Here is a 12,753-nt window from a genome sequence, read left to right as displayed (position 1 = left end):
AGCATTTCACAGCAAGGTTTATTTCCGTTCTATGGAATCTCCAGCCTTTGCGACTAATTAGGCCCACCAGGCCTCCCCATTTGGCCTGCAGGGTAGTTCTGGCCGAGCCACATTCACCTGTCCTATACCTGACATCAGATATGGGGCAAGTAAAACCCTGGGCATTTGGAAAGAAGTGTCTCCCCTAGGATCCCTTTAGAGGGGTTCCCATCTTCCTAGAAGGGGGGCAGGTGGAGACTTCCAGCTCACCCCCCTCTGACCCTGACCAAGGATCCAACCCAATGCCTAATCTGCCAAACGTTGTGACGATTGCTATGAGTTAGGCATAAAAAAGCCCAGACTCACCCCATTTTGTCCCGGGCCCAAATATGGCAACCAGATACAGTGGTGCCTCGCAAGACGAAATTAATTCGTTCCGCAATTCTCTTCGTCTTGCGGGTTTTTCGTCTTGCGATGCACGGTTTCCCATAGGAATGCATTGAAAATCAATTAATGCGTTCCTAGGGAAACCACCTTCAGGCCAGGTCCGGGGACAGTCTGTCCCCGGACCTCTTCTGAAGGCTGGGGGGGGGGACAAGGGCTTTTCTTCCCACCCCCAGCATTTTAAAAAACCCTGGGACAGCGGAGGAGATCCGCTGTCCGGGGGATCTTAAAATGCTGGCGGGCGGCATTTTAAAATCGCCCCGGACAGCGGAGGACTTCTCCGCTGTCCGGGGCGATTTAAAAGCCCCTGGGAAGGCAGGCAGGGGGGAGCAAAGACTTTCGCCCCCTGCCCGCCTTCAGAAGGTGTTCCCCCCCCCCCGCCCGGCTTTGCAGCAGCGCTACGAAGCCCGGCAGCTGGGGCAGCTGTTCCCGCCCCCCTCCCCCCTTCGGAACATCGTTCCGAAGTGGGGCGGATGGGGCAGCTGTTCCCGCCCCCCCTCCCCCCTTCGGAACATCGTTCCGAAGTGGGGCGGCTGGGGCAGCTGTTCCCGCCCCACCTCCCCCCTTCGGAACATCGTTCCGAAGTGGGGCGGATGGGGCAGCTGTTCCCGCCCCACCTCCCCCCTTCGGAACATCGTTCCGAAGTGGGGCGGATGGGGCAGCTGTTCCCGCCCCCCCTCCCCCCTTCGGAACATCGTTCCGAAGTGGGGCGGATGGGGCAGCTGTTCCCGCCCCCCTCCCCCCTTCGGAACATCGTTCCGAAGTGGGGCGGATGGGGCAGCTGTTCCCGCCCCACCTCCCCACTTCGGAACATCGTTCCGAAGTGGGGCGGATGGGGCAGCTGTTCCCGCCCCACCTCCCCCCTTCGGAACATCGTTCCGAAGTGGGGCGGATGGGGCAGCTGTTCCCGCCCCACCTCCCCACTTCGGAACATCGTTCCGAAGTGGGGCGGCTGGGGCAGCTGTTCCCGCCCCACCTCCCCCCTTCGGAACATCGTTCCGAAGGGGGGCGGCTGGGGCAGCTGTTCCCGCCCCACCTCCCCCCTTCGGAACATCGTTCCGAAGTGGGGCGGATGGGGCAGCTGTTCCCGCCCCCCCTCCCCCCTTCGGAACATCGTTCCGAAGTGGGGCGGCTGGGGCAGCTGTTCCCGCCCCACCTCCCCCCTTCGGAACATCGTTCCGAAGTGGGGCGGCTGGGGCAGCTGTTCCCGCCCCACCTCCCCCCTTCGGAACATCGTTCGGAAGTGGGGCGGATGGGGCAGCTGTTCCCGCTCCCCTCCCCCCTTCGGAACATCGTTCCGAAGTGGGGCGGCTGGGGCAGCTGTTCCCGCCCCCCGCTTCGGAACAGCGTTTTAAAATGCTGGGGGTCGGCAGCGAACGCTCCCGACCTCCAGCATTTTAAAACCTCCCCGGGACAGAGACTTCTCTGCTGTCCCTTGGAGATTATAAAATGCTGGGGGTCGGCAGCGAACGCTTCGCTCCCGCCCAACAGCATTTTAAGATCGCCCGGGGCAGGCGGGGGGAAGGCAGGGGGGGGGGGAGCAAAGACTTTTGCCCTCCGCCGGCCTTCAGAAGAGGTCCTCTTCTGAAGGCCGGCTGTGGGCGAAAGTCTTTGCTCCCGACCGCCAGCATTTCCCTATGGGCTTTCGTCTTGCGATGCAAGCCCATAGGGAAATTCGTCTTGCGAAGCGCCTCCAAAACAGAAAACCCTTTCGTCTTGCGGGTTTTCCGTCTTGCGAGGCATTCGTCTTGCGGGGTACCACTGTACTTCCATAGCAAAGTCATACCCTTGACTTGCCCCTTGGAGTCACAGTCCTGCTGTACAGGAAGGGAGGGAGGGAGATCCAGCTCTAACTGAGGAGCTGGGTACCATGGCTGTTGGAATTTATGGCTTGGAAGAAGACCTGAGTGAAGAGTCCAGTCAGCTATGTCTGACTCCTACTTCCTGTTCCAGGGCTGCCTGCTATTGGTCCAATTTAAGGGTGGGACCAAATTCAAAAAATCTGTGGTTTCTGGGAGAGGATATGACATCTCCCATTGGCCATTTGGGAGATGGTAGAAGTGACCTGGCAATGGCAGCGAGATGCACTAGGATGCAAATGCTGCACCATGCCAGAGAAAGTGAGTGGGCTTTAAATTTAGAAGAAATAAATAGAAGGAACTTTGAGAAGAAATGCATTCATTTGATTTACAAAACTAGAGATGAAACGAGGGCAAAGAGTCTGTTCAATTGGGTAAGATTTTTATGGGCTTTCAGATAGGTAATTTTAATGTTATATATAGCAGAACATACCAACACACATGTATTAGAACCATAAGATTTATTTTCATATTCTTAAACTCTCTGCCATATTCTGTAATGTTGTTCCAACTCTATGTGGAGTAAAATGTAAAAGCTTTTGCTTGGCAAGAAAACATTAATGCAAATGGATAAATAATATTCCGTCATACTTTCCAAAAGAGTACAAAATGGTTACTTGTGTCCAACTTAAAACAAAATACATGCTCACTCTGTTTCATTTCAAAAATTTGGAAATTCAGAGCTTATATTTTACTTTGGAAGGAGAGAGAGAAAATTATCTCAGATACTGTTTTTGTATTATTTGAAGTATGCTAATATGTGGCCAGGGATTCTTTGAGAGGAATGGTGGGATATAAATCTAACAAACAAACAGACAAACAAACAAACAAACAAATAATATTAAGATGCAGTTCTGAAACTTAGGTTTTTGCTTTGTCCACTTATAAAGTGATATTTCTAAAGCCTGCATGGCACTACATTGTCTGAATGCATGTTGTACCAGGTACATTAGACTACACTTTTGTAAACTGCAAAAATGTATCTTTCCGAATGTGTGGTCACTACCAAATCTACTGTCCACTGGAATCTTTTAGATAATGACACAATCCCATAAGGATCCCATTGTTATTGACTGAAGATGCAGGTAGTTTCACATGAGTTATCTGAATCAAAAAGCAAAATAAAGTAATAAAACAGCTATAATAATGCTATGTTGACATAATTTAATGGCTCATATGATACCTTAGAAGAATAGATAATGAAAAATCCAATTTCTTCAGTGAACAAAGCAAGGTAATTTCACTGCTAAAGCATCCATGACAGATGGCCAACACCTAAATATGTTTATTTGAGATTCCTGCATTGCAGGGGGTTGGACTAGATGACAAAACCCCCTCCAAGTAACTGTTTTCAGGATATTGCCTTGAATTCACAATTCTGGCTGCATGTTTAGTATATAAAAATATTTTGGGTAAGCTCTTGGTCATACAGACGAGTAGGCTGTCCAGGTAAATACAAACAGCCCTCGCCACTCTGTAGCCATACAGCCAACAATTCTAGATAACAAACCCAGTGCTGGTAGTGAGAACGGGCCAAATCTAGCCCTCTGAAAATAACCTCCTTCTTTGCATATTAATGTTTTGCAGTAATCACTTCCTTTCCAGAAGTGGTTTCCTTTCCAGCTCTGCATGGAGGCACAAAACTATGGTAGCTGCTGTCAGATCAACAGCAGCTGTTACCAGTTATGGAACAGCATTGATAACACTGCTTGGATCTTTCCTGGCAGCTTTCTTACATCATTTTTGAACATGAACCACAGCTCATAAGCTCACATTATGAAAATGGCAAGAAACACCTAGAATTTGCTTTTTTGTTTGATGGAGCTATGCTGGTTTCCCTTGGAGAATGGCTAGCCTGCCAAACTTAGGATAAAGAAATCTGTACAACGGGTGTATTCAATGCTATCTCTACTCAGAGTAGATCTATTGAAGTTAATGGACATAATACAGGTTCATCCATTTTAACGGGTAGAATTCTAATGAGTATAATTTAGTTGGCTACAACTCAACACGAGGCTATGGCTCTCAATGCTGAGCACTGTGCATGCTACTGGATTTTGTATTTTGTACGAAAGCCTCTGTATTTCATGTGCTTGCTGCATCAGCATGTGAACATTAGCTGCTGAGATAGCTCAGTCGGTACAGCATGAGGCTGTTAATCTCATTTGGCACCAGGTGCAGAAACTGATATTCTGAGAATCTCAGTTAAGATCTAAAAACAAACCAAAATCCAGAAAACCAAAACTACAATAAAAGCTAGAAACAAAACCTGAAAATTTCTAGTTCTTATGATGGCCTGGATAACCTTGAAAACAGGTTGGGCAGTCAGGGCCAGCTCAAGTAATTTTGGCACCTGAGGAGAACCACAAGATGGCACACCTACCCACACCCTGCCAGGGAAGAAAGAGTGAGTGAAGGTTTATATCAGGAACAAGAGCAGGGGGAATAAAGATCTACATCAGGAACTGCTGCCCCTGTGGATCCTGCTGCTTGAGGCAGTTGCCTCACCTTGCCTCATGGGTGGGGCAACCCTGTGGGCAGTATATCTGGCAACATCTTAGAAAACCTAAACAGACTGAGTGGAGCTTCAGTGCTCTGTAGAGCTCCTTGGCTGACAGAACCAGCATTATGCAAAAACAATCAGTTTGATTTGTTCGCACAATATATTCCAAGTGCAGAACTTAGGCTCCACTTGCTACACTATTTGTAGAAAGAAAAACTCTTGCTCAGACAAATATTTTACTGCTCTATTGCTGTCTTCACCTAGCTATATGGAAGTCTCATAATTTGCTCTGTGGGTTACAATAAGAACCAATACCAGTCTTATACTCAGTGTTCATTGATTTTACAGCTACAGATAGTAAAAATGCAGCTGGATTTGGTGTTACTTATCACCGGATAATCACGCTCAGTTGTTAGCCCAGGAAGTCGAAGTTAAATCCCAATTAAATTGAAATGTGAGAGGAAAGAACTTCCCTTGTGGAACCAGCAAAGCTTTAGCCCTTAGGTTATTTTTAAAACTCTTGTTCTACCAAATTCCTTTTTAGCTGATACTTGATACCTTTTTAACATGAGCTTTATTAACAGTGATGAAGTGCAACAACTTCACAGTCAAGCAGTTGTATCTGTGCTGGCCACCCAGACAGCCACCCTTTCATGGCTTTGTTGTAGCTTTCTAGCATAAATAATATAGGTCTAATGTATCTGAGGTCCTCCTTAGTAAAACACTTCACTGTTTTTGCACATACAAAACCTATTTATCTGACACATTGGACCAGGAAGCTGAGATTCTCTAGAGGAATGCTGCACACATATATTCCTTGCCATAAGTAGGAATTATTATACGCACACTTTAACACAGTATGAGCCTTTAACTTTTTTTTTAAGCTTATGAGATAGAGAACAGGATACTTTTTACCTCTTTTTACCTCTTAGTATTTCTCCAGAATGATATACATGGCCATAAACATTGTGCCAAATCCCAAAGTACCTACTTAGATTCTATACAATCCTTAAGACAGAAGTTCTTTATACGTAATATTTGGTCTGCTGTTCTTTTTGCTGAATACCATGTGCGTAAGTTATAACTCTATATACTAGTTATAACTCTAAATACTGAAGATAACGATGGCATTCATGAGGCAAACTTGGCATATATGAACTGCCTTTCTTTTCATAGGCAAGCCAAGTGATCAATAACTAAGAGAGCAACAAACACATCCTCGATTTCTTAAAAGGTCCCATGTCTCTTTAACAAGTTCTTCTTACGGAACTTGAGGCAATACATATGTTATTAAACATAAATAAATAAGTGTATTGTAAGCATATCAGTAAACCACATGCAAAACTATGCCTCTAGATATTAAGTTATATCCAGCAAAGTCTTCCCATTTGCACAAGGAATTCTGCTTCCGCAGTGGAACTTCGTTTGCCTCTCCTCCCTCTGTCTCATACCCAAATCTGTTCTGGATTTCACCCCAACCTCCCAGAGCAGTTTTGGCAGAGGTGGACACAGTGTCACGCAGAGAGAGGAGAGGGAGGGGAAGTTCCGCTGTGCACGCTGATCTCTACCACCAGCCCTGACTTCCTATCTAAAATAAGTACATGTAGCTGCATTTAGAACATAATCTTGCTGATAATTACTTTTCCATCCATTTCTGATAGTGCCCACTTTGTAACTTGCACACTTGCTGGTCAAATATTTTGTATCACATGCTGGAGTCTACACTTCATTATAAAACGCTCATATGCCTTGCTATGGTATTAAAGTCTTTAAATTACTTAACACTGGTATTTTGACAGAAACCTGAGGACAATTTGATACAGGGTGAGGAGGAGGACTTTTCCCACTTCTGTCCCAAATGGCAACAACATCCTAGCCTACCCAGGCACTTGGTGTATCTCTGCTTTTCTGCATCACCAGATAGAAATAGAGTGAGGGGCCCATAAGTGATCTAAAAGACGAGGAAGGACTGGTCCAGGTTTTTGTTTTGATCTGTTAGGCAAATAGCTCTTTGATTGTATGCTGAGAAGCGTAACAATCATATGTAACCATCAAGGGTTGTTCAGGATACGATTTCCTCAAATTCATTTGGAATATCAGTAATTCAGCTCTCACGCTATGGTGCTGATCATTATCTTGTCTACAGAAATCCCTTATCTTACATAGGGGTTCAGTTCTAAGAGTTACACAAGTATACACAAAAATCACACATAGTCAAACCCTTGGAGCCACCCCATGGCTAATGGGAGAGGGAGCATCCCTAGCACTGCCAGAGCTGATGTGCCAAGCTCAGCAGGCAAGGTGGAGAGCTTCAAAACTCTTTTTGTGCTTGGTCCATTTGGGTTACCTGCTGTGAAAGCAGCTTTTAAGCTCTCTTGCAGACTCTGGAAGGCCAGGGATGCTCACACGAGATCTCATGGGAAGTCACACTGTCTCACAGGAAGATCCCACAGCTTTCCAGAGTTGGTATGCTGATCAGGCCTTGCTCCACAAGCAAGTTGGAGCGCTTAAAAGCTCTTTCCATAGCAGCTACAAAAAGCGTTTTTAAGCTCTCTCCTTTGTCTGGGACTTGACTTGCACAATTTCAACCAGCCCACCTTCATTGATGAATGTTTGAAATTCCACAAGTCAAATGTGTGTAAGAGGAGGGATTACTGTAAACACTATCCTGAGACTCCTCATTTTCATTTTTAACTAGTAGAATTCCCTTTTCACGTATAAACAAGCAATGCAAAAATCTGTTGAGCACCAAAATGGTAACAGTCAACCTTTAATTCAACAGAAGAAAATGGGAAAGTGCATCTTCTTTAGGTGTTCACTGAAAATGTCAATTGAGGACAGCAGGAAGGTCGGAATGCATGGAGTGGTGGTTCTTGGAATGTGAGTGTCCTAGGCTTGTCTCCATGCTTAGCTGGCTGTGGATACCATACCTGGAAATGTGCAGTCTCAAAATAAAGAAAAGTATACATATAGTCTCACTGCTTATTTCCTAAAGGTGGAGATTTATATTTATAAAGGTTTTCACTAACATTTCAATAGAATGATGACATACTATTTTAGTGGTGTCCCCAATTTTTATTAAAAAATTTTTTTAGAAGAAAAGCCAAATTATCCCATGTTTTATAAACAAAGGCAGCTTATCCATGGAAACCAAACCTCTAAAAATAAACATACCTTTCTGTTCTAAGTTTTCTTCTGTTCCTGCCAAAAAGAGACTGCTTTAGTTATGAAGGATATGAATATCTGATTATGTCACTCTCCAGGGGATGTTCTCAGGGGCTAGGGTACTAGTTACAAAATATATAAGCTTGGTACTCCCAAGTACTACAAATAAGGACAGGGTTGCAGATTCAGCACATTTCAGGAAAACAAAGGTCAAGCACAGAGAATCAGTCTAGGTTCAAACATCATCCAGAAACAAGATGGGGAAATAATCTAAGGTCAGTACAACAGGGAAATCATGCAAGGTGCAGTAAAACAGAGAACCTAGAATGAGGAACAAGGAGCTAAAGACCCATGTTGTTTCCAACAACCAGACAACTCAAGAGGGATGCCTTATATATTGCTAGCTGTGGAGTAACAGGTATGCCTTACTCACAAATAGATCCCTTACTTACAAGGAGGCTAACTACTCTGGGTCTGCAGACACATACTGCACCATTGTTCTTTGGCCTGGACCCAAATACTTTGGTGATCTTCCTCTTGAGGAATGCAGGGTTGCTGCACCTTCTGCTCAGAGAGTTCCAGGGGTTCCTCATCAGGTACCGATCCATAGAGCCCCTTAAAGGGATCCTCACCATTAGACTTAGAGGACCTGTCCTGCTCCTCAAGGTCCTTGTCTTGGGGGTGGGGTGGGGTATGCAGATTGTCATCCAAGGACTTTGTATCAGGCCAGAACATGGAATGAAACCAGTGGTTTCATCTCTTAGAAAGAAAGCTCAGGCTGCAATCCTAACACTACCTATGTATGAGTAAGCCCCATTGAATTCAGCAGGACTTACTTTTTGGTAGACATGATTAAGCTGGCACCATCAGCAGCACTGGTGCCCTGCCTTAAGGGGGAAAAACACATAGTATAATAATATATTACTATGGCTATATGTTTAAATAAATATTGCTCTTGGTGAGCCAATATTACAAATTTAAGCATGACGAAAAACAGACTGACCAGATCTAACTATTAAATGAAAAGCAAAATACGCTAATTGACAAAACTTAAGATGTGTATGTTGGCTGGTTTCTAACGTAATACATATTACTAATTGCAAAAAACCAGAAAAAATACACTAACAATTCTAATTGAAGTCTACTGGAAAAACAGCTTTAAACTAACTCTTATTCTATGCCGCCTTAAAGTGTTTTCCCTGTGCCAAAAGTCTCTTTTTATACATAAAGATGGATGCAGTGTACCAGCAAATCTCATTCTACTTGGTCTTCTCTAGAGGTTGGCCACCCACCACCTTCTCCCCCTCCCTTACTCCAGTTGATGAAGTGCCCAGAAACAAATGACCTGAGATGGAATAAAGTGTGCCTCTTCCATTTCATGTACTCAGTTGCAGAGGGGTTTTTTTTGGGGGGGGCACGCTTGCCCACACCGCCAGTGCCTTAGTGCTCAGTTCCCTCCAGGTTGGTGAGGAGGGCTTAGAAAACCCATGTGGTCTCTAGCGCAGGTGGTTGTATGTCACCAGTAAGCAGCTCCTCTCATGTCTCTGTGCAGTCCCCTAGTACAAAATGGTTCACTGCCTTATATGGAGGGGGCTCCTGTTGTTGTGACAAACTTTGCAGAACTTTTCATCCCAATGCAACCATCTGATTTGACTAGCAGACCTGGCACACAAACAGCCCCTATTCAGCTGTTCTTCCTCCCTCCTTTCCCAGCATGAATATTATCACGTAAGGGGGAAAGCAAAGATGAAACTTACTGTTCCCGCAGGCCCCCAGATGTCGCCGCCACCCCCCTCCAAATATCTGCCTGCTCTACCCAGGGTTCTAAATCACTGAAGTAGAGCAAGCTTCCTCAGTAAAGATGTTCAACCATCAACATGTGAAGGGCAGTGGGAGGTAAAGGTAAAGGGATCCCTGACCATTAGGTCCAGTCATGACCGACTCTGGGGTTGCGGCGCTCATCTCGCTTTATTGACTGAGGGAGCCGGCGTACAGCTTCCGGGTCATGTGGCCAGCATGACTAAGCAGCTTTTGGCGAACCAGAGCAGCGCACGGAAACGCCGTTTACCTTCCCGCCGGAGCGGTACCTATTTATCTACTTGCACTTTGACATGCTTTCAAACTGCTAGGTTGGCAGGAGCAGGGACCGAGCAACGGGAGCTCACCCCGTCGCAGGGATTCGAACCGCCGACCTTCTGATCAGCAAGTCCTAGGCTCTGTGGTTTAACCCACAGCGCCACCCGTGTCCCCAGTAAAGATGTTTAACCATCAACATGTGAAGGGCAGTGGGAGAAAGCAATTTGGACAAGAAAATTGGCTTTCAGGTAGAAAAATCAAAATTAGAAACATAACTGTTAGAACCCAAAACTAAGATTTTGTCAAAAATGTATAACTTGCTGTTGAAATGGAATACACAGGATGAAACTGTGAAATCTGCTATGATTAAATGGGCACAAGATGTTGGACATAACATAATGATGGCTGACTGGGAACAGTTATGGACCACAGGTATGAAGTTTACGGCATGTAATGCCTTAAGAGGGAATATTATGAAAATGATATACAGGTGGTACATGACACCAGTCAAGCTTGCAAAAATCTATCATTTGCCCGATAATAAATGTTGGAAATGTAAGGAAACTGAAGGTACATTCTTTCACCTTTGGTGGACGTGCCCAAGGATTAAGGCTTTCTGGGAGATGATTTATAATGAACTGAAAAGGGTATTTAAATATACCTTTCTGAAGAAACCAGAGGCCTTTCTCCTGGGCATGGTCGGCCAAATGGTGTTAAAGAAGGACAGAACTTTCTTTATGTATGCCACAACAGCAGCAAGAATACTTATTGCAAAGTATTGGAAGACGCAAGATCTACCCACCCTGGAAGAATGGCAGATGAAGGTGATAGACTACATGGAACTGGCGGAAATGACTGGCAGAATCCAAGACCAGGGAGAAGAGTCGGTGGAAGAAGATTGGAAGAAATTTAAAGACTATTTACAGAAATATTGTAAAATTAATGAATGTTAGAATGATGTCAGAATGAAGTTAAGTGGTTTAAGCAGTAATGTTTTAAAGGTGTATGAAAAATGGATTATTAACAGGTGAGAACTTAAAGTTATATTATATTAAGTTAAAGGATTAAGATAAAAACAAAGAGGGAAAGAAATTGCTGAATCAACTAACTAAATTGGAATACAAAAAAGGGAGGTGTGAGGAGGTCAGGGAAGCAAGGATATGAATATATGACATGGAAAGATTGATGTGTTTTCTTTTTAAATGTTTTTTATCTTTTTTCTGTATTTTGTATTTTTCTTTTTTTATTTTTCTTTTTGTATTTTTTTCTATTCTTTTTACTTATGTAATTTTTTTTCCTTTGAAAACTTAATAAATATCATATAAAAAAGAGAAAGCAAGTCTAAAAGACTCACCACTTCACTAGGGCAAGGGAAGTGATCTTTCCCAGTTTCACGGGCAGCAATACACTTGCTTATCTAAGAGTATTGTGTCATCTTTCCTCCTTGGTATAGTGTTAAATCACACCTGAATGATCCAGACCATCAAACTGCCAAAAGTTCAGTTTTTATAGAGGTGGGCACACTTGCTGATGATCAATTAAGCAAGGGCATTTTATTAGCAGCCCCTGTCCGCTACTTAGCCTCTTAATTCTTATGGAAGCAGTAAGAGTGTACTTAGTTTTTCACACATGATTTCTCCATCTTGGCTTTATTTCTGTTAAATAAATCATGACACGGTATAATATGTCATGTGTTGTTGTTCATCTGAGGTTGTATTTATCTATTTTAAGACCTGCTAAGGAACAAGTGATTGCTATTATGTCCTGATATGTAAAATCACAGAATTCAAATAGGGTGCACTATATTTTCCCCATGGCTGTACGTGAAGGAGAAATGTCAACTTTGCTGCTGCTAATTTATCTGGGGTTTGTTTGGTTTAGAGCCTTGGCTCTCTAACATCATTTGGGGCAGCTGTTGAGTCCCAATGTCTTATATGCAGTTACTCTTAGTTAAAATAGATGAAGTGGTTTAACAACTGTGAAAACATTAGATGTTCACATAACTTGTGCGCCTTTCATAAATTCCACTCCTGATAGACACGTATAAATAGAAGCTATTCACTGGGGAATAACTGGTCAGCTTTAAGAATCTCAGGAGCTATATTAAAATGGTGTCGGAAAAAGTTGGAAAAGAGATTACTCTTGAGATAAGAAACTGATTCCTAAAGCAACAAACATCTATGGACATGTGCTTCATTGAAAATTAAGACCTGCCACTAACTCATGCCAAAGAGTAGGTATATTCTTCAAAATTACCAAATTATACTTCTATCACTTCTAGTGAGTCTATGAAGGTGTGGGAGTGTGGGGAAAGCTGAAAGTAACTTATCATTCTCGGGGACAGGGAAGACCACCACTATAGCAGACACCCACAACAGCCCCCAAGTTGAAAGGTATTTCATTCTATGTCTCAATTAGAGGAGTTTTTTTGGTAAATGATGCTAGCTCCTGACTTTGGATTTTGGGATCTTGCTTCTTCATCAACAAGGAAAAGTGAGTCTTATACTTTGAAGCAAGGTGAAAGTCAGCACCACAGACAGAAACTTCAAAACAAGCCAAGAGCCACACACCCCTCCAAACACAAAGCCTAAAGATGGACATTTAAACAGTTCCTACATATGTCAGCCCCTGCTTTATTTTAAAACTTTTGAATTTTTATATTTCAGGACAATGTTATTTTTAAAGACCATGAGCAGAAGTCACAATATTGCTAGTCATGTAGCCACA

At 43.8% G+C, this 12,753-nt stretch overlaps 1 protein-coding gene across 3 annotated transcripts in view; it reads right to left on the bottom strand.

The window, feature by feature from the left end:
* Positions 1-12,753, bottom strand: part of ROR1 (receptor tyrosine kinase like orphan receptor 1) — a 166,168-nt gene that overhangs the window by 13,797 nt on the left and 139,618 nt on the right. The gene's annotated exons all lie outside the window — the stretch shown is intronic.

This window comes from Podarcis bocagei, assembly GCF_964188305.1.
Source record: "Podarcis bocagei genome assembly, chromosome: 5".
Classification (NCBI taxonomy): Eukaryota; Metazoa; Chordata; class Lepidosauria; order Squamata; family Lacertidae; genus Podarcis; species Podarcis bocagei.
Note: the sequence above shows the minus strand (reverse complement) of the source record. Positions and strands in the feature narration are given on the sequence as shown.